This window comes from Ornithorhynchus anatinus, chromosome 3 (assembly GCF_004115215.2).
Source record: "Ornithorhynchus anatinus isolate Pmale09 chromosome 3, mOrnAna1.pri.v4, whole genome shotgun sequence".
Classification (NCBI taxonomy): domain Eukaryota; kingdom Metazoa; phylum Chordata; class Mammalia; order Monotremata; family Ornithorhynchidae; genus Ornithorhynchus; species Ornithorhynchus anatinus.
In genome coordinates this window covers 102,748,904-102,771,813 of record NC_041730.1, presented here as the reverse complement: position 1 = coordinate 102,771,813, position 22,910 = coordinate 102,748,904, and the positions used below count along the sequence as shown (strand labels likewise).

The following is a 22,910-nucleotide window of genomic DNA, read 5'->3' as shown; positions in this document are numbered from 1 at the left end:
TTTAACATCACACCAGGGTACTGTATTTATGAAAGTATCAGCTTGTTACTGTTGTTGGCAGAAGGTTGGCTTGCTCTTTCCTTACAATTGATTCAAAAGGCCAAATCTCCAAGTGAAGGGACAGATCTTAGTTTATTACCAGAATAAACTTGTGGGGCTGGCATTGCATTAACAAGCAGCATTCACTAGGTACTAGTATCCTCATCCAGTGCAGAATGGAAACATGCCCTTTGTTTGACCTGATGCATTCATATTAAAATACCTTGAGGCAAAAGCAGTCCCCAGCAGCTGAGAAAGCTATGTGTTCTGCTAAAATAGGCATTATCATTGCCTATCTATTTAAAAACATCTATTGTCAGTGTAAAAAGCATCTAAAACTGAATGCTCAGTGCTTCTTATTTTGCATTGGGTTTTTGGCTATAATGTTGAAATAGTATTGGGACTAGGAACAGAAATATATTTAATGTCAACAGAATCCTTATAAAAACAAAGCAAGAATGTGATTCATGCTAGGAAGGTGAGTTTCTGAGATTCAAGGATACCTGATGCTCTCAGCTGTCCATTGTGGTGATGAATTGTTTGTTGATCACTCAGTGAGGTTGGCTTATGAATGAGGAACTTCACCTAAATGGAAAGAGTCTTCATCTTATCATAAGAGTTGAGAGTCAAACACGTTCAAAGTGTTGAATTTTACAAATTTTTGAAATTCTGGGCCTGTCATGAGCCCAACCCTGAGGTCCTTACCCCACTCAGCTTCCCCACAGACATGTAAAGGAACACCACACCCTTTAATACATATGATTTATATGTCTTTGAGGTTGTAAGGATTCTCCTCCCCCTATTTTTTAGGGACTCAAGTCATGAGCCTGTCCTGAGGTCCTTGCCCAGCTCAGCCTCCCGAGAGGCAGCTAGAAAAGCCCTACACTCTTTAGCCCACCTGGCCTGTTTGGCTTTGAGTTTCTAAGGATTCACCTCCCCCTATTTTTCAGGCATTCAAGGCATGAGCACATCTCTGAAGTCTTTGCCATTCTCAACCTCCCCAGAGGTGGCTAAAGAAACCCCATATCTTTAGCCCTCCTGACTTGTTTGAGCTTTTAAGGATCCCCCTTTATATTCTGGCCGGAGCCGAAACGTAGACTTTAGTCAGGCATTCAGTGACAAGTTCAAAGTGCAACCAAACCACCATGGTATACAACATAAATCTTTCAATTCTTAATCTAACTGAAGGGGGTAAACGCACACACAGATACACAGACACACACACATGCACAACTTATATACCTACCTGTCCTTTTGTTTTCTCGAGATCATGCAGGTGGACTAACGTTAGAAGTGTTTGAGGTGTCTGGCTGGCTGGTGGCGACCACACCATCTTGTGATGGCTGTGAGTGGTGTTGTTGACTCTGATTCAAGTCTTAGCTGTATTCATGGCAGCTGTGCCATAGGGGTCCCGGTGCAAGTCTCAGATGGTCTGTGGTGGCCACGCCATCTTAGCTCATGAAGACCATGCTGTGGTCTGATTATTCATTCATTCAATCGTATTTACTGTGCACTCTGCACTTACTGTGTGTAGAATTCTGAACTAAGTGCTTAGAAAGTGCAATACAGCAATGAAGAGGAGAATCTCTGTCCACAATGGGCTTATAGTCTCGTGAGGATATAGAAGGAGAGAAGGGAGGTAAGGTAAGAAAGGGCAAAGTGATGGAGAGCTTTAAACTCAATTGTGAGGAGTTTTTGTTTGATACAGAGGTTGATAGGCAACTACTGGAGATTTTTGAGGAGGAGGATGACATACCCTGAATGCTCCTGTAGAAAGATAATGCAGACAGCGGAGTGAAGTATGGACTGAAATGGGAGAGGCAGGAGGTTGGGAGTCAGAAAGGAGGCTAATGTAGAAATCCAGTTGGGATAGGATGAGAGATTGTACTAACCTCTGCTCACAGCAACTACCTTTGACCTGCCTCCTTGTATTGGCTGCTTTAGGTGTTGCGGTGGTTTCTGATTCTCTGCTTTAAGCACTATAATGGTTCTTGATTCACTTCTTTGGGTGTTATGGAGGTTCCTGATTCTATGCTTCGGGTGTCACGGTTGCTCCAGGCCCATTACTAGGTAAAGCTGGGAGGGAAGGCAATTTCTCCCTCTGTGCCCACCCTGCAGACTGTTTTGCAACAATATGCCCTTCAACAAAACAGCCTACTTCCTCTTTGAATTTTTTCTTTGATGTTGTTGTTCACAGGGTCTAAGAAGAGTCACTCGTAAAATGGTTTCTTGGTCAACAAAATGGCTTCCCACTACCTAACTATAGTGCACACTTTAGAACAGTACGTTTGTACTACATTATGGCCCTTACCAATTCCTGAAACCTATTATTTCTCACTTAGCCCCACTACCCCACCACCCACCATATTTCATTCTTTGACAACATTCAGGTAGGAATTTGCCTGGTTGATTTCACTTTGTTCTTTAGGCTACTCTATAGTTGATCTAGTTACAAATACACACCCTCAACACCACCCAATCCAATAAACTCAACTCCCTTGTCCCTCTGCCTTGTCTCAAACCATTTACCCACACCCTGGATCACTTCCACGGTACACTTCATCTGTTCTTATGTGGAGTGCTAATTGTTGGAAATTCAGGTACCAGGCCAATCTTGTCCATCTCATTTATTCAATCGTATTGAGTGCCTACTATGTGCAGAGCAGTAAGCTTTTGGGAGAGTACAATACAACAGACACATTCCCTGCTCACAACAAGCCTACAGTCTAGAAAGGGATACAGATATTAATATACATAAATAAATTACAGATACATACATATGTGTTGTGGGGATCAGAGGGAGGATGAATGAAGGAGCAAGTCAGCGTGATGCGGAAAGGAATGGGAGAAGAGGAGAGAAGAGCTTAGTCAGGGAAAACTTTTTGGAGAAGATGTGCCTTCAATAGGCTTTGAGGTAGGGAAGAACAATTGTCTGTCTAATATGAGGAGGGAGGACAATCCAGGCCAGAGATAGGATGTGGGTGAGAGTTCGGGGGCGAGATTGTTGAGATCGAGGTACAAGGAGAAGGTTTAGCATTAGGATAAATCTCCAATTTAGCCTCACCTGCTTTAATTTTGGCCACTCCTTGGCTAAACAACAATATTTCTCCATCCTTATTGACTCCTGTGCCCATTGTTTATATTAGTTGTTTCAAACTTTTAACTCCTTTCTTATGTCTCTTTCCCCATCACAGTGAAGTAAGGCTGGCTGGTAGAACCAGTCTTGTTCAGGCTAATTTATGTTGCCGCGCTTGAAGATGTGATGAGGATTTAGGAAACTGAAGTGAAGTGGGATGAATATCAAGTGCTTAAAGTGTGGAGATCCAAGTACATAGGTTTCACAGAAAGGAGAGGGAAGCAGCATAGATTGGTGGATAGATCACAGAGCTGGGAGTCAGAAGGACCTGGGTTCTAATCCCAGCTCCATCACTTGTCTGCTTTGTGGCCTTGGGAAAATCACTTAACATCTATGCCTCAGTTACCTCATCCGTAAAATGTGGATTAAGACTGTGAGCCCCATGTGTGACATAGACTTAGTTCAACCTGATTAACTTGTAACTAGTCCAACATTTAGTGCAGTGCATGGCACATAGTAAGCACTTAACAAATACCATTAAAAAAGGCAGAATAATAATAATTATTATTATGGTATTTGTTAGCAGTTTACTATGTTCCAAGCACTGTTCTAAGTGCTGGAGTAGATACAAAGTAGGTTGTCCCACGTGGGATTCACAGCCTTAGTCGCCATTTTATAGATGAGGTAACTGAGGCACAGAGAAGTGAAGTGGCCTGCCAAAGGTCACACAGCAGAGAAGTGATGGAGCCAGGATTAGAACCCACATCCTCTGACTCCTAAGACCGTGCTCTAGCCACTAAACCACGATAATCTCCTTGAAACTTCCAGTTTAATAGATTATGAACTTCATCAAAGGCTTTAAGACTCTCAGCTTCATGCTCTTGAAAAAGATATATTAGAAGACTTGCCAATAAGTACAGAGCACTGGGCCCAGGGTTATGTCCAGACAGTTTGAAGAAAATCAAAATTATGTTTCTGCCCTAGCCCAGAAATCTGACATATAATAAACACCAAATCCCCACCAGTGATTGCCCCCACCAGTCTGGCTTATCCCAAATCTAACAAAACCAGATAGTTTCCAATATGATGAGTTTCCGGCTGTGGTGCTCTGCAGCCTGTCTCCCACAGTGCACAACCCTCCCCTAATTCCTGCCTTTCTTTTGTACCAAATTAAAATTTGGCACTATCAATCAGTCAAAGATCTTGTGTGCAGAGCATTATGCTGTGTTGGGGAGAATATTCATTCAATCGTATTTATTGAGCCCTTACTGTGTGCAGAGCACTGTACTAAGCACTAAGAATGAACAATTTGGCAACAGAATACAGAGTATAATACAATAGGCTTGGAAGACACTATTCCTGCCCCCAGTGAGCTTACAGTGTATTTTGGGGAGACAGAGATTGAAATAAATGACAGATAGGGATGGGGTGAGTATTAAGGATACAGAACCAAGTGCACCGACTATAAGACCCTTGTAGATGGTAAACTCATTGTGGGCAGAGAATGTGTCTGTTTATTGTGGTATTGTACTCTCTCAAGTGTTTAGTACAGTGCTGTGCACACAGTAAGCTCTCAATAAATATGATTGTCTGACAATGTAGAAGTGAAAAGGTAGGTATGGAAGGCTTTCGGGAGAAGATATTCCTTTAGTATGGCTCTAACAATGGGGAGATTGATGGTCTATTAACTACCTATGCTACAACAAAATACTTTAATTTGCAACATAAAACTTAACATTGGCCACAATTCTGCTAGCTGAGCTGTACACTGTCCAGCAGTGTTTAAGTAGATGAAGAATTTGGCAACAAAATTGAAACATCCAGATCCCCTTTGGAATATTGACAGTTCTTGTGGTAACAACAGGGAATCAAGCTGCAGACTAAACTTGAAGGTGTTGTGGCAGCCAACTTTCTATATGACCCTGAGAACTGGATCTAGTAGAGAAAATACATCCAGCTTCCTGAACCATTTCACTCAGGGGCATATGAGAGAGCAAGATTACCAACAATGAGATCCTGGAATGCAGTCAGTTCACTGGCCTTGAAGTGATTAGAAGCCCGGATTAGAACCCATGACCTTCTGACTCCCAGGCCCATGCTCTATCCACTCTGCCATGCTGCTTCTCCCATAATAATAATAATGGTATTTGTTAAGCGCCAAACACTGTTCTGAGTTAGTGAGATACAGCCTAATCAGGTTGTCTCATGTGGGGCTCACGGTCTTAATCTCCATTTTTCAGATGAGGTAACTGAGACACTGAGAAGCTAAGTGACTTGCCCAAGGTCACACAGCTGACAAGGGGCAGAGCGGCATTAGAATCCATGTCCTCTGACTCCTAAGCAGATGCTCTTGCTACTAGGCCACGCTGTCCCTGTTCAGAACACTGTTCCTCGGAGCACTGTACTAATTGCTTGGGAGAATATAATACAGCAGAGTTGTTGGACAAATTCCCTGCTCATGCAACAGGCAATCCAGTCTGGCAGGCAGCAGTCAGGAGAGGGATTGCTCTCACCGAGCCAGGGCATGGCAAAGATCAAGATGCGAAGAAGTAAAAGTGTGAAAACATGGACTGTATCTTTAGGGGGTAAATGCATTAGGACAGCAAGAGATTACATGCATACAAAGCTGAGGGCTATCTTTGTAGTGGTCTTGCAGCAAAATTCCCAGGCAAGTCAACAATTAGCACTTGACAAAAGCTTTTTGGTAGTATTAAAGCATAAGAGCAAAAAGCTCTTCTTGGCTCTCTTGATTTTACAAATAGAGTAAGCACATATGTAGAAGGGAGGAAGGAGTATGGGAAAAAAACATCAATGGATTTAATACTGTCATTGAAGATGAAAGCCAGATATAAATCTTGGTAGAAGTGTGCTTTCCAGTGGCAAGCTGTATTATGGGATTTATAAGTGGAACCCTACAGGTTCACATGTTGACATAAACTGATTGAGTTAAGCACTTACCAAAATTGCTTTCTATAGTCTGCAGGAGAAGCAATCAGAAGAAAGCCACATGGGATTAAAATGAAAGAGTTTTTACGTTAGTTTCTGTGACAGTGGATGTTGAAGAGAGAAGTGATGGCTTTGGATGGAAATGAATAAATGAATAAAATGAAATAATTTCTGGTCATCTAGCAGAAGTGCAGTTAAGATGGACTGGAATGAAAATTCTTGAAAATGTCTAACGAATCCTTTCTGTGAAACACATATAAGTATAGATTAGTGTGACTGGCAAGATTCTGAAGAACACTAGATTGAAACAATTGAAACATTTTGCATTAAAGTCTTTTTTATTTTGGAAAAACTTACTTGCTTGGGGAAGATGCCACTTAAATATGAGAGATGACAGATTATGAAATGAACTTGTGAAGGGAGGTTGTCACTAAAATTTAACCTCTCATTTGCTTAAAATGACTGAACCAAACATTTCGTTTTTACTGCAAAATTTATTTCTGGATGATTCTTGAGAAAATGAATACATCAACTAAGAGTGCTTCTTTGTTTTGATGATTAATCTAACCTGAAAAACATAAAAATTCAGAAACAGCATGCTTTTGACTGTGTTCTTACAGTGATTATGCATGCAGACTTGTAAAAACGATAGGTTCTGAAGCAGAGGCATAGACCTGTGGATGGATCATGAGACTGGATGATGAACAAGAAATCTATTAGATAGCAAAGTGTTTTCATTAACAAAGGAGAGTTGAAAAGCTATTACTCAATTCTGCTACCTAGACAGAAATCCACTCATTTACAAAGCCCTAGGAAACGCAACCAAGACAATGAATCTGTTCTATGGGGAGCTAAGAGAGAATATCGGACTGTTGTGGTTGAAGTTTCTAACTAAATTGAAAGCCTGACAGAGCAAAATAATGCCTCATTAGTGACTAATGATATCCCATCAAGTTTTTTGCATTTACATTAAAAATTTTTCCAGCCATACTGTCTAATAGCAAAGGAAATTGCCAATCATGTAGTGACCCTCAGCTTCCATTTCATTGTCCGCTTGGGATGCAGTGAATGGTATCACTACTACTAATAATTAGTAATACTAATGATAATAATAAATGATACTTCTACTACTAATGAGATCCCAAAATACAGGCAATCGAATTTGGACAGGAAATATGTTACTTCTAGATTTGTTACTTCCCAAGCACTGCATCACATTAGTGATCACTAAATGCTATGGCTTCTATTGTCAGTGAAGCCAACAGTTTCATTCATTCATTCAATCATATTTATTGAACACTTACTGTGTGCAGACCACTGTACTAAGTGCTTGGAATGTACAATTAGGCCACAGATAGAGACAATCCCTGCCTAACAACAGGTTCACAGTCTAAAAGTTGTGCATATGAAAAGACCGATAAGATATATAATCAGTTGTTTCGAGGGGACCTGAAATGGTCACTTATAAGTGGGATGAGTGAAAGACACTTTGAGAATGCATCTCCTAGGAATAGCAATATAGCCTAGTGGAAAAAGCACAGAGGGACCTAGGGACCTGGGCTTTTTTTTAAAATGGTATTTTTTAAGGACTTATTCATTCATTCAATAGTATTTACTGAGTGCTTTCTATGTGCAGAGCACTGTACTAAGCGCCTGGAATGTACAAATCAGCAACAGATAGAGACAGTCCCTACCCATTGACGGGCTTACAGTCTAATCGGGGGAATGTCTTAGCACTTACAATATGCCAGGCACTGTACTAAGCATTGCGGTTGGTACAAGAAAATTGGTTTGGACAAGGTCCCTGTCCCACGATGAGCTCACAGTCACAGTCCCCATTATACAGATCAGGTAACCGAGGCAGAGAGGAATTAAGTGACTTGCCGAAGGCCACACAGCAGACAAGTGGCAGAACCAGGACTTACTATATGCAGGCACTGTACTAAACACTAGAGTAGTTGCAATCTAATCGGGTTGGACACACTCCATGTTCCACATAAGACTCACTGTCTTGATTCCCATTTAAACTGCGGCATAGAGAAGTTGTGTATTGAAGCAGCGTGGCTCAGTGGACAGAGCACGTGCTTGGGAGTCAGAGGTCATGGGTTCGAATCCAGGCTCTGCCACTTGTCAGCTGTGTGACTATGGGCAAGTCACTTAACTTCCCTGTGCCTCAGTTACCTCATCTGTAAAATGGGGATTAAGACTGTAAGCCTCACATGGGACAACCTGATGATCCTGTATCTACCCCAGCGCTTAGAATAGTGCTCGACACATAGTAAGCGCTTAACAAATACCAACATTATTATTAGTAGGGAAGTGGTGGAGCCAAGATTAGAACCCAGGTCTTCTGATTCCCAGGCCTAAACTAATTGTGGCTCAGTGGAAAGAACCTGGGCTTCGGAGTCAGAGGTCATGAGTTTGAATCCCGGCTCTGCCACTTGTCAGCTGTGTGACTGTGGGCAAGTCACTTCACTTCTCTGGGCCTCAGTTCCCTCATCTGTAAAATGGGGATGAAGACTGTGAGCCTCATGTGGGACAACCTGATTACCCTGTATCTACCCCAGCGCTTAGAACAGTGCTCTGTACATAGTAAGCGCTTAACAAATACCAACATTATTATTATTATTATTATTATTATCCACTAGGTCACACTGCTTGACTCCCCCGATTAGACTGTAAGCCCGTCAATGGGCAGGGATTGTCTCTATCTGTTTCCAAATTGTACATTCCAAGCGCTTAGTACTGTGCTCCGCACATAGTAAGTGCTCAATAAATACTATTGAATGAATGAATGAATGAATAATCCTAGCTCTGCCATTTTCCTGCTGTGTTAACTTGGACAAGTCACTTAACTTCTCTGTGCCTCAATTTCCTCATCTGTAAAATGGGGATTAACTCCCATTCCTTCCTACTTAGACTATGAGCTCCAAGTGGCATGGGACTATGCCACTTACCTTAAATATATTCCAGCACTTAGTACAGAGCCTTGCACCCAGTAAATGCTTATCGAATACTTATTATTTTCATGATCCTTGTTCTAAAATGGGAAGGTCTAATGGCTATCAGCAGCACAGTGACTCTTAGGTGACTTCCTCATCCCAAAACATTATAGATCTGGGGTCGCCTTTAAATGGAATTACTGGTCATAGTCCCAAACTGCCAGCCCGGGAAGTCGAATGAGAAGAACACTAAAAGGTTTGTTTGGCTGTGCGTTTTTGTGCGTCTGAGCTAGTAGCATTCTTTGACCCTAGTTCCTCCACTTTAGCTCCCCAGTTCTCCTCAGACCCCTGACCTTTACTCACTCACCTACTGCTACCCTACCTCCAGGAAGAACCCTAGCCTTCTTGTGCTCCGGATAAATAGCACTGGATAAGTACCTCTGATTCATAAACTTCTGGTATGGAGTAAGAAAGTTGTGAAAGAAACCTCTGCTACAGTCTGGAAGAGTCTAGAGATAGGTACTTTCATCCCAGCCAGCCAGCCTGCAAACTGTGAGTTAGGATCCAGGGTTCCAAGGTTTGAACTGGAGTCGGAGTTCCCTAGGTGTTAGGTTGGAGCTGGAGACCTGGATTTGAATAGGGAAGGAGATCTTTATCCCTGCAACTCAGGTAGCTAGTTGGCTGGTTCCCAGAGTGTTTGGGATGTACTTGGAGACCTTAGCACCTGGTTACCCTGTCAGGATGTGGGGTTTAGAGAATGTTTTAGCTCTATGGGATTCTAATTGTGAAGCCTTTGTTATAACACATATGTTTTCCTGTCCTGTTATGTCTTCAAAGACTGTCTGTCACTCACAAGCCCCGTTTCATCAACTTCCTCTCCCCACTCACCCGCAAAAGACTTTGTCCCCTTTGCCCTGCAGAACCTATAACTCAGAAGGCACATAAAGCATTCTCTTGTCTATCAGGCCTTCTCCAGATTACTAGCATTTATTATTGTTAACATTTATTGAGCATCTACAATGTTCTACAGTGTCCTCAGATGGGTGGCTTAGCTGCAGACTTCTCAGAAGCAATGTTATCAGATGCTTTGAGCTTGCATGCCACAATCAGAAAGGGTGACAATCTTTTAGAGCCACTAAAAGTGAGGATACATATCTAATGACAGATTCTACGTCACACCTGCAAATCAAAGGACAGACTTAAAAGCATTGCTTTTAGTGTTTATTTTAGTAGCAAAGGAACTGTTGGACACTGATCAGGTTTTACAGCAACTTCCACCCTCAAATGTTGTGCTCACTATCTGCAGCATAACCTTAGAATATAAAGTCAGTAGTTTATATGTAAATGTGTTTAGTTGGAATAATTGGCCTTTTAATATTCTACAGCAGTATAATTATTAAACTCTTCAATTATGTTCGGGATCAACATTCTATGTAGATGACAAGACCAAATGGCTTGACCAGGGAAAACCTCCTGGAGGAAATGGATTTTTAGAAGGGCTTTGAATGTGAGGAGAGTTGTGGTTACCTTCTCTCTAGTTTAATTTGGGGAGACCTTTTCACACAGTTTCGTGATGTTGGTGAAGTGCACTTAGAAGATCTTTGTTGTTCAACAGGGACCCCGAGTGACTCCTTCCCTGGTTCTCGCTCTGCAAATGATACCAGTGGTATTTGGTACTGGCTCCAAGCAGCTCTAAATTATACGATACCAAGTGGATCCATATATTATATGAATAGAGCTAAATAAACTGCTTTGGTCCCCGCAGACCCTTGTTCCCCAAAGAACCACCTTGTAGAAAATCCCCATTTTATCACCTGTAGTTTGTGTGAGTGTTGCCCAGTGGAGTGATGTTAGACATTTCCTTCTCTGCCCACAGTGCAATCTGCAGTGTAGGTTTAGTATGTCTTGTGTGCTACCCACTCTTGGTGTGACCATTCAATCGTTTAGACTGTAAGCCCGTCATTGGGCAGGGATTGTCTCTCTCTGTTGCCGAATTGCACATTACAAGCACTTAGTACAGTACTCTGCTCTGCATGTAGTAAGCACTCAATAAATAAATAATATTGAATGAATATAAGTCTCTATGTAAACCTCATCATCTTCACCACTGCCCACGTCTAATAATAATGTTGGTATTTGTTAAGCGCTTACTATGTGCAGAGCACTGTTCTAAGCGCTGGGGTAGACATAGGGGAATCAGGTTGTCCCACGTTGGGCTCACAGTCTTAATACCCATTTTACAGATGAGGTAACTGAGGCACAGAGAAGTTAAGTGACTTGCCCACAGTCACACAGCTGACAAGTGACAGATCTGGGATTCAAACTCATGACCTCTGACTCCAAAGCCCATGCTTTTTCCACTGAGACATGCTGCTTCTCACTGAGCCATGCTGCTTCTCACTGAGCCATGCTGCTTCTCACTGAGCCATGTCTGGTTGTTAGGGTGAAGGCATAGGTCAGCTTACTGGCAACTGGCCCCACTTACATCTTGGAGAGGTCCCTCCTCAATTTTTATTTAGTGTCAGCAGGTCTCTCTTCTTATGGTTATTATGTGCCAAGCACTGTTCTAAGCTCTGGGGTAGATACAAGTTTATCAGGTTGGACACAGTCCCTGAACCACATGGAGCTCACAGTCTAAGTAGTAGGTAGTAGGATTGAATTCCCTTTTTGCAATTGAGGAAACTGAGGCACAGAGAAGTTAAGTGATGTGCCCAAGGTTACACAGGAAGACAGCAGAGCAGGGTTGAGAACCCGGGTCTTCTGACTCAAAGCAGGGATAAGAACTCGGGTCTTCTGACTTCCAGGCCTCTACTGTTTCCACTTGTCTTTTACTGTCAAGTTGTCTCTGACCTATAGTGACGCCATGGACACATCTCTCCCAGAATACCCCAGCTCCATCTGCAATCATTCTGGTAGTGTATCCATAGAATTTTCTTGGTAAAAATACAGAAGTGGTTTACCATTGCCTTCGTCCATGCAAAAACTTGAGTATCCACCCTTGACTCTCTCCCATGCCACTGCTGCCTAGCACAGGTAGGTTTTGACTTGTAGCAGATTGCCTTCCATTCACTAGCCAATGTCCAAGCAAGGAATGGAATGGGTAGGCCTCTGCGACTCTCCCTCCCATAGTCGAGACTGGTAGAGTACTAGAAACTCTCCAGGTGCGACCTTGAGAGGGGACTGTTTCCACTATGTGCTGGTTTTCTCTTAGGCTCCCTAGTCCTTTACACATGATCCACTCTACTCCTGTTACCGTGGGGAACTGGTCGCTATGGAAATGGGGAACTTCAACACTAACCCTTTCTCCAACACTTATGAAGCACTTACTCTGAGCAGAGCAGTGTACTAAACTCTTGGGTGAATACAATAAATAGGTAGGATTTCTGCCCTCAAGGATCTTATCTCCTTCTAGAGCCAACTTACTCCCCTCAGTGCACTGAAAATGCAGCCAGTGATGAATTTAAATTGTGCAAAATTGGTTTTTTTAACTGTTATATATATAGGGAACTAAAGAAATGATTAGGCCTCACTTCTGCGTAATTATTTTCATAAGGCATTGTTCTATTAAAACTTTTTCAGTTCATGTTACATAAATGAGGACAACAATCTATGAATTTGGAAGAATTTTGAAAAATTATTTTTCACGCCAAATAAACTTTTTAAATAAAATAATCCTCCTGGAATTGTAAATACTTTAAGTACATACAAATTAAAAAGCATAACGCTGATTTGAAAAATACTATCTGAGTGTGGAGCCAGACAGCCTATATTTCTGGCTTAGTGTTCTTTCCCCTCATTTTAGCCATCAAATAAATTATCCCAGTTACAAGAAGTGTAAATAAACAGCACTCAAGTGCTATTATATCTTACATTTAGAAAGGGTGCTGCACAAGGAAAACAAAGGACTTGTAGGTGAATCAAAGTGATTGAGTTTAATTGATTAGATTAGGCAATAAATAACCTATTGAACTGAGAGAATGCCTAACTGGACATTTTTGTCAATAGATAAAATTTCAAATGGAAAGAGAATACTCTACCACTGCTCGTGGTGTTTTTCCATTAGTTCAAAGTATCTGCAGGCCTTCAGAAGTTGTTACCAGTCAGCAAAATGCTCACAAAACTTCCAATATTTATCAGACATAAATGGTACTTAAAAAGTATGAACCACCTCAGAGTACTTAAATTCTGGAAATAGAAGTTAGCCTTTTATTTTGAGTTTGGAAGAAAATAGAAAGTGAACAGAATGGAGCTTGGTGTGGCATGCAGTGTTTGAAGAATTAATGGGTCAGACTCAGCTCTTTTCAGCCTGCTTAGAAGGTCTGAAGTCATGTCAGAGATTTGAGATAAATGAGTTTGGGAGTGAATGAGATAAAGCTCTTATTTCAATCCTACAGTGGCAAAATCCCCATCCTCCCAAAGTTCTTCTCCTATAACCTGAGCCTGAGTACAAGATAAGGTGTGCCATTTCTTAATAATGTGGGTGGATCCTGTAGGCTGGAGCTCTGGGTTTGGGAGCATTTTTTGCATTTGGTGGAGGATAAGTGGCTCTCCAGAAATTCCTCTTCCCTCTTTATTTTCCTAGACTAAATTTTGCCCTCCTGCTCTTTTCAAGTAAAGTCTTTAATAAATATTACTTTTTCAACTTTCCTCATTAACTGAGATTTTGTTATTCTTCATGAAATGAAGACTTAGGGTTATTGATGTTAAAGTTAGGAATAAAGAAGAATGTACGTTTTCCTGAGCATGTACCACAGCTGCATTTTTTAGCTTTTTTTTTTTAGCTAATTTTATTCCTCATTTCCCTTCACTAAGTCTTCCATCCTCTACCCACATTTTCACCCTACCCTCTATTTTTTATGGTATTTTTAAGTGCTTACTATGTACTAAGTACACAGTACAAAATAAACAATGGGGTAGATACAAATAATCAGGTTGGACATAGTCCTTGTCCCAAATGGAGCTCACAGGTGAGGTAACTGAGGCACAGAGAAGTTAAGTGACTTGTCCAAGGTCACATAGCAGACAAGTGGCAGAGACAGGATTAGAACACAGGTCCTTCTGACTTCCTGGCCCATACTCTATGTACTAAGCCATGCAGCTTCTCTAAGTGTCCCTATTCCTGAACCCTTGGCTCCACGGAAAACTTGCTTGTAATGTGGTTCTGGATTAGATCACCAGGAGCCTGAGGTGGTTAGCTGCTTATTTGAAATTATATCAGTTGGTGGTGCTTATTGAGCACTTATTTGTGTAAAAATCTTCTAATAAGTACTTAGGTAAGTACAGTACAATAGAATCAATAGAAACAATTCCTTCCCTCAAGGAGTTTAAAATCTTGAATTAAACACATTCATTTTCCCACATTATAACTTCCTACCTGCATATCCACTCATCTATTTAATAGAGTTGGGTTGTTACAATTAAAGTCTTGACATTGAGTAACATTTTAATGTCTCTAGCTTTCATAAAACAGTTCTACATAAGGCATCAATCAATCAATCAATCATCAGACTTAAAACAGAGTTGGAATTGGTTCCTTCTTTTCGATTCCCTTTAACTGCCAGAGAGCACCACTAATAAACATGGTGAGTTTGTGAGTTTTGAACTGTCCCAGTGTGCTGCATAAATATGGAGGCATAAAAGCAAAATACCTTCTTTGACTCCAGCACAGTTTCTTCAGGTTTTTAAAATGATATTTGTTAAGTGCTAGGCACTGAACTAAGGGATCACAGTCTTAATCTCCATTTTGCAGATGAGGGACACAGAGAATTTAGATGATCTGCCCAAGGTCACACAACAGACAAGTGGCAGATTTGAGTCCCCATCCCTTGTTCTTTCAACTAGGCCCCACTGGTTCTCAATGTAAGAACCAGGAACTCTGTTGCCTGATAGGGAGATTAAATTGAGGAGCCAGTGAGAGACTGGGTTGGTGGTTCCCTCCCTTATTTCCAGGTTCATTATGAGGTCTGAATTCTTAGGTCTCAGGTTAAATTCAGGTTAACTTTCAGTTATAATGAGTGATTTGTCTGGCCTCTGGATCAGCCCCAGGGTCTCAGTAACCTGAAGAGACTGGTCAATTGTGGAATTTCCTTGGGTATCAAGGCTGTAGTTTGGTAAGCCAACGTATTTGGTTTGGAACAGAATTCTCAGCCTACTCTAGACCAAGGAATCAAGAGCTGGATCCTCGAGGGGTTTCATAATTGGGTGTTCTAAACCATTCTGGACTCCCTTGACTATTGAAATGGGCCCTGTAGTGACTAGTAATAGTATTTATTAAGCTCTTACTGTGTGCAGAGCATTGTATTAAGATCTGTTAGGTCTGTGATGCAGGTGTGCATTGCCCAAGATACATTTAATTGGATTTCAGGTGATTCTTGGCTCTCTTATCTGCTTGTCAATCACGTAGTCGAAGGGGTTAATTTATGGCATGCTCATGTGCCGTATCCTCTGGCTCCCGCAGACCAGATCTGTTTGGAACATTTACCAGTCTTCTGATGTAGTGAAATCACTAGAGATTGAGAGACTGAGGGAATGTTCCTCAAAAATTAAATTCAGTATCCTCAGTAATCCCCAGGCCTGTTGTCCTACCATATTCACCCTCCTCTCTGCCAGGCTTGGAGAGCCACTCTCCTGCTGTCATCACTGCCATCTCCACCCCTGGGTGAGAGTCCTCCTCCCCTCCCACCCCCCACAACCCCAGGGACAGGGGAGCGGCGGTGGCAGAACCCTCCTCTACCTCCTCTCTGCCCCATGAAGATAAAGAGGTGGCTGAGGGAGGGGTAGAGGGCTCACTGGAATGTCCCACCTCCCTGTTCTCCAGCTCCATAATGTTATGCCAATTAGTTTAAACCACTTAGACTGTGGATGAGGTGGTGAGAAACTGTGGCAGCTTATCTCTTCATCTTGAAGGACTTTGCCAGATAAACGGGTCGTAGTACAAAATAAATGTAATTTTTCAGGGAACTGTTCTACCTTCATAATATCTATAGAATTCACTCTTTCTTCTCAACATAAATTGCTACCATCCAAGCTCTTATATCGCCCCTTAACTACTTCATCAGCCTCCTTGCTGACCTCCATACCTCCAGTGTCTCCCCATTCCAGTCCATATTTTACTCTGCTGCCTAGCTCATTTTTCTAAAAAAACACCCCTCCCACTTATTCTGTCTCCCCTTTCTCAGAAACCTACAGTGATTGTTCATCCACCTTTAAATCAAATAGAAGTGACTTACCATCAGCTTTAAGAACGGTGTAGTGGGCCCAGAAGTCAGAAGGTCATGGGTTATAATCCCAGCTCCACTACCTTTCTGCTATGTGACCTTAGGCAAGTCACTTCATTTCTCTGTGCCTCAGTTCCCTCATCTGTAAAATGGCAAAAAAGACTTTGAGCCCTATGTGGGACAGAGACTATGTCCGATTTGCTTGTATCCACTCCAGCGCTTAGTACAGTGCCTGGCACATAGTAAGTTCTTAACAGTTATTATGAATTATTATTTAAAGCACTCAATCAGTTCTCCCATTTCTATCTTCCCTGACTGATCTTCTACTCTGAACTACTCACACACTTCACTCCTCTAACACTGACCTACTCACTGTACCTCAATCTCTTCTTCCTCAAAAAACTTACCATAGTTTCTCCTCTATCTCTGCAACAAATAGGAACTCCTTACCATCAGCTTCAATCAGCTTCCCCCCCATCTTACTTGGCCCATCTTCTATACCAACTAGAGTACACATTGCTTCTCTAGCACCAACCTACTCACTGTACTTTTATCTCTTCTTTCTCACTACTAGCCCTTGTCCGCATACTCCTTCTTATATTTTTTATGATATATGTTAAGTCATCAAGCACTTTGATATTCACCCCATCCTCAGCCCTGCAGCACTTATATAACTTATCCATAATTTATTTTAATGTTTGTCTCCCCCTCCGGATTGTGAACTCTTTGTGGGCAGGGAACGTGCTTGCCAAATCTAATATATTGTACTCTCCCAAATTCTTAGTACAGTGGTCTGCACCAAACACTCAGTAACTACCTTGGATTGGATGATGGATAATTATTCATCCAGTTTTAGGTGACTGGCTTCCCATTCATGAATTACTCAAGTATTGTTTGGGTTTACTACTTTAGTTTAATGAATATTTTGAAAATTGGGCACCACTAACCTGGAGAAAAATGAGGTTAGTTAAGTCATGACCACAGGATATTTTTTCAATATAGTGAATGACAGCAACTGCAAAAACTATATAGCTGAAACTGACAGGCCATTTTACAGTCACTTAATTCCCACTGAGGAATACTCAAGGAGATATTCTGGAACAGAGCTGGTGTTTAGCAATATGTGTTTTGGAAGGAAATCATGAATCACATATATGTCCACTGATTCAGTGACTAATAAACAATCATAATTATGCAGCCTTGTCAAATTAACCAGATGCTCCTTTCCCCATCTAATGGGGAGGGAAGGAAGATATCAAAATTTTAAGGAGCTGCTCTGCATTTCAGAAGTCCTTTTGGTTGATTCATGAATTTTGTTCATGTGATTCGTGTGGTTTAAAGAATAGGGGACCCTGAGAGAAAAGCAAACTTCAGTCCTTCTGTTTATCTGAAAGAAGCCCAGTCCATTTGGCATATCCAGAAATTGTCCATTTATCCTACAGAAAATATCCAGTTTCCAAATAAACATGCTGCCCCTTTTAGCCATGGCTATTGTGTGATATGGGAATCATCACTATTAGCTTTCTGGGTCCTCTTTTTCCAGTTATTTTTGAAATGAATGTGTATCCAGGGTCCTATGCACAAAAGTTGTAAAAAAAAAAAAGAATCACATGGAAAGTGAGGCATCAGTAAGTGCAGTGGAGTTCAATGTCACTCGTATTTCCTGGTTCCTGACTGATGATGAGACATAAATGAGTGCAAATTGGGGAAAGCTCACTCCTAGGCAAGGTAATACATTAAGGGAAAAATACTGCAATGCTGCCCTTAAGGGGAGATGGGCTCTGAGCTATAAGGACTCTGGAAAGCAAACTCGTTGTCTATTCTTCTAAAATATTTGGTCCAGTCTGCAGTGGCAGCAAGAAAATTCAGGGCATCATCAAGAAAAAAGAATGAAAATGGTTCTGTTACTATTTAAAACCAGGCTACACCCACATCTGGATTAGTGGGCTTCACTCTGCTGCTGTTTTGGCAGCACATTACAGAGCTAGAAAAGTTCTGAAAGGAAAAGAAAACTAATCAGAAGACTGAAAAGATTGAAATTACAGGCTCAGGAACATAGCAACAGAGCTCTTTGAGGGCAGAGGTTACATCTACTAAGTAATTATATTGTAGAATATGAAGCAGTATGTGTCTAGAGGAAAGATCAAGGGTTTGGATTCTAATCTTTGCTCTGGTGTCTGCCTGTGGGGTAACCTTGGGAAAGTCAGTTTACTTTCTGAGCCTCCATTTGCTCATCTGTAAAATAGGGATTAAATCCTCCTACCTTCTACTCAGAAAGCAAGCCCTATGTGGGGCAGGGACTGTATCCAACCTGATTATCTTGCATCTACTCCAGCACTTAGTACAGTGTTTGGCACATAGTAAAAGTTTAATAACTACCACAATTATTATTATTATTTTGTACTCTTCTAAGTGCCTAGTAGAGTGCTGTGCATACAGATGTTGAAATATTGATTTTTTAAGGGAGCATTATTAAGATGATGGGTGTGGACTAGGTGCATACATAATTTCTATTGATATTCACCAAATAGATGTTGAAGGTTGAAAATGATAATAATTATAATTCTGGTATTTAAGGTACTATGAAACATGTATTAATCCAAGTTACTGGGATAGTAATAATATCATGGGTTCTAATCCTGGCACTATCACTTGTCTGTTGTGTGACCTTGGGCAAGTCACTTCACTTCTCTATGCCACAGTTACCTCATCTGTAAAATGGGGATTGAGACTGTGAGCCCCATGTGGGAGAGGGATTATGTCCAACCTGATTTGCTTGTATCCACCCCAGCATTTAGTTCAGTGCCTGGCACATAGTAAATGCTAAACAAATACCATAATTATCATTATTATTACAATCAGTTCAGTCATAGTCTGTTGCATATGAGGCTCAAGATAAGTCACTGGTATTTACTGAACCTTACTATGTGCTGAGCACTGTACCAAATGCTTGGCAGATACAGTACAATAGAATAGTTGGACATGATCCCTGCCCACAAAAGGCTATAGACTGGATTGGGAGATTGACATTAAAATAAGTTGCAGATGGGTATGTGCCTAAGTGTTTTGAGTCTGAGTGAACAACAGAAACAGACTGATTCTCTTTCCCTCTTCAAAACCCTACTTAAAAATCACCTCCTCCAAGAGGCGTTCCCAGACTGAGCTCCTCTTCCCCCTCTTCTCCCTCTGCCATCCCCCCTTTACCTCTCCGCAGCTAAAGCCTCATTTTCCCCTTTTCCCTCTGCTCCTCCACCTCTCCCTTCCCATCCCCACAGCACTGTACTCGTCCGCTCAACTGTATATATTTTCGTTACCCTATTTATTTTGTTAATGAATTGTACATCGCCTCGATTCTATTTAGTTGCCATTGTTTTTACGAGATGTTCTCCCCTTGACGCTGTTTATTGCCATTGTTCTTGTCTGTCCGTCTCCCCCGATTAGACTGTAAGCCCGTCAAACGGCAGGGACCGTCTCTATCTGTTGCCGACTTGTTCATCCCAAGCGCTTAGTACAGTGCTCTGCACATAGTAAGCGCTCAATAAATACTATTGAATGAATGAACCCAAGTACAGAAAAGGGGAGACATTAGGCAGGGAAGGCCTTCTGGAGGAGATGTCATTTTTGTAAATTTGAGTGTTTAGTAAGAGAAGACCATTAGTCTGCGAAGAGGGAAGGAGTTCTAGGCCAGTGGAAGGACATGGGCATGGAAGGACAATGGTGAGATAGACAAGATCAAGGTTTAGTTCATTCATCAATCATAATTACTGAGCGCTTAAGTATGTGCAGAGCACTGTACTAAGTGCTTGGAAGAGAGACAATCCCTGCTCAGTAAGAGCTCATAGTCTAGACAGGGGGAGACAAACATCGGTACAAGTAAACAGGCATCAATGTAAGTAAATAAAATTTTAGAAGTATAGATGCATACATTCATTCATTCAATCGTATTTATTGAGCACTAACTGTATGCAGAGTTCGTACTAAGCACTTGGGAAGTATAATTCAGCAAGAGATAGAGACAATCCCTACCCAACAATGGGCTCACAGTCTAGAAGTGCTGTGGGGTGGGGAGAGGGGAGAAGAGCGTGTCATGTTGAAGTGGAAGGGAGCGGGAGGCCAAGAGAAGCAGGGCTGTTGGTATTCAGAAGAGTGAAGTGTGATGGTTGGGTTGTAATAGATCTTCAAGGTAAAGTAGGAGGGGACAAGCTAACAATGTTTCAAAGCCGAGTAAGGAGTTTCTGTTCAGTGCAGAGATGGATGGGAAACTGTTGGAGGTTTTTGAGGAGAGAGGAAATGTGGACTGAGCAGTTTTTTAGAAAAATGATTCAGGCAGCAAAAGTGAAGTATGGATTGGAGAAGGGAGAGACAGGAAGCAGAGTGGAGGACATCCCAATGTGACAAATCACACATAATTTGTTTCCACAGAAAGTTTTGCAGGCAGAAAATATCAAATTCGAATGGCATCTAGATAAATTAATGCCTCTATCAGAGACAGACAATTGGATCTGCTAGTCCAATGCCGTGACCCCATATGGCATTTTCTATTGTGTAATGTTTCCTTGTTATTTTAAGTAGGTTTTCTAGTCAAGCACAGGGTCTGGAGTCTTGTCTCAGCTATATATCTTCTAAATAGAATCAGATATGTTTATAAAATTTCCATTCTATTGGAGGAAGGAAGGATAGAAAGTTGAGGCAGAAGCAACACTCTATCACAGACTATGAATCAAAAAGAAAACCCACCCAAAATTTATATTTGGAGAGATCTTTGTCAGCTTCTTAAACCTTGGGTATGCTTTGAACTTATTATCTAAAGATTCTGGCTCCACCACTGGTCTGCTGTATGACCTTGGGCAAATTACTTCACTTCTCTGTGACTTAGTTTCTTCAACTGCAAATGGAGATTAAGACTGTGAGCCCCATGTGCAACAGGAACTGTGTCCAACCTGATTATCTTGTTTCTATCCCAGTGCTTAATGTAGTGCTTGGTACATAGTAAGTGCTTAGAAAATACCATTTTAAAAAATCATCCAAAATATTTTTACTGCAAGAGTACTGTGATTTTTTAGTAATAATAATAATAATAATAATAACAATAATGTTGGTATTTGTTGAGCGCTTACTATGTGTCAAGCACTGTTCTAAGCGCTGGGGTAGATACAAGGTAATCAGGTTGTCCCACATAGGGCTCACAGTCCTCATCTCCATTTTAACAGATGAAGTAACTGATGCACAGAGAAGTTGTGACTTACCCAAGGTCACACAGCTGACAAGTGGCAGAGTCTGATTAGATGAGTTAGATCAACTAACTAAATATGATTTTAATGTTTTAGAAATGAGAAGTGGTAGATTTGTTTTCTGTGAGACAAATTCAAATTTGGGCATTTCCTCATATTGGTTTAAATGGGAAATCATCAATCAATGGCATTTATTGAGTGCTGAATATGCACAGGTTACTGTACTGTTTGAGAGTTCACGTGGTCTGTACTTAAGAGAATATTACTTCCTTGATTACATTGTTTACTTTTCAGAGTTTAGTTTTCTAGGAGGTACTGCACTTTTTTTCTCAAAAAAGCTTTAACACACCTTAATGTTAAAATTTCACTTTTCCCTGCGAAGATTATACCACAGCGTTGCTTGATCAAGAATTTGAAACTAGTGCATTATCTTGTGCTGTTTTCAGTAGCTTCATATTCTAAATGTGTTTTGATAGATTTTTCCAGAACCTAGCTTTTGAAGTGAATAATAAATAAGGATTAATGAGCTCTTCATATAAGCTTGCAATAATGTGCCTGAAATCCCTTTCTTTTGATGTTTATACTTTTCTGCTTATTCATTTTAAATTTATAGAAATTAAGAAGGATGCTGCCTTTTTAAATAGCAGTATGCTAAAATGAATAGCTGTGCTGCCTAAATAGGTTCTCTGGAATGATAATTTCTAATTTTCAAGGAAGTATGTGTGCTCTGAAAAGGATAAAATCAAGTTCTGCATTTGCTGTTCTTTCATGACAAATACTGATGCTGTAAATTATACAGCTGATCTTCCTTTCTATGGATTTTGTAGTACTCAGAGCAATTTATAGGTCTAGAGTGCAGCTGCTGAAAGTCATTTATTCTCAGTTCTGTATTAAATCTATCATATACAACTGCATTAGCATTCAGTACAGAGTTCAAGGGCTCAAGACATTTTCTTCCCTTTGAGATTGTTGTCCTGCAGATCATTGCAGGATATACAAAAGGGGAGAGTATTAAAATCTCTTAAAATATATATATTTTTTAAAGAATCACTGTTAGTGTTTTTCTTGACTGAAACTCACTCACTCCTTGACACAAACCACAAGCCAAAATGAACCTTCCTATTACTGTGAACAGATTGGTAATGCTAATACGCTGGCTTTGATGAATTAGACTTTCAACTCAACCTGTTTGTTTGCTATCCTTGCTGTATGTCTACCAGCAGACTCTACTCCTGTCCATGTTTTAGAAACTTAATGTCCTTTGCAGTGTGTTTTTGGATGAGCATCTATTTTTGATGTATGATTGCATTTTTTATAGCAGCTTCTTTTCCCATTGGCAGACATTTTCCTCTTGAGAGAAAAGGAAATGTAATGATTCAGCATCAAGGCTTAGAGAGTACAGAATTGCTGCCATTCATTTCATTATTAAAGCCCTGGCACACTGTCACGTAATGGTTAT

General features: G+C 40.9%; 1 protein-coding gene and 1 non-coding gene across 2 annotated transcripts in view; one reads left to right on the top strand and one right to left on the bottom strand.

Annotated features, from left to right (window-relative positions):
- The window catches only part of CTNNA3 (catenin alpha 3), a 1,377,490-nt gene that overhangs the window by 214,260 nt on the left and 1,140,320 nt on the right, over positions 1–22,910 (top strand).
- LOC114810595 lies at positions 12,047–12,182 on the bottom strand. The gene has a single exon (XR_003758291.1). It is a non-coding gene; the product is annotated as a small nucleolar RNA SNORA7 (small nucleolar RNA).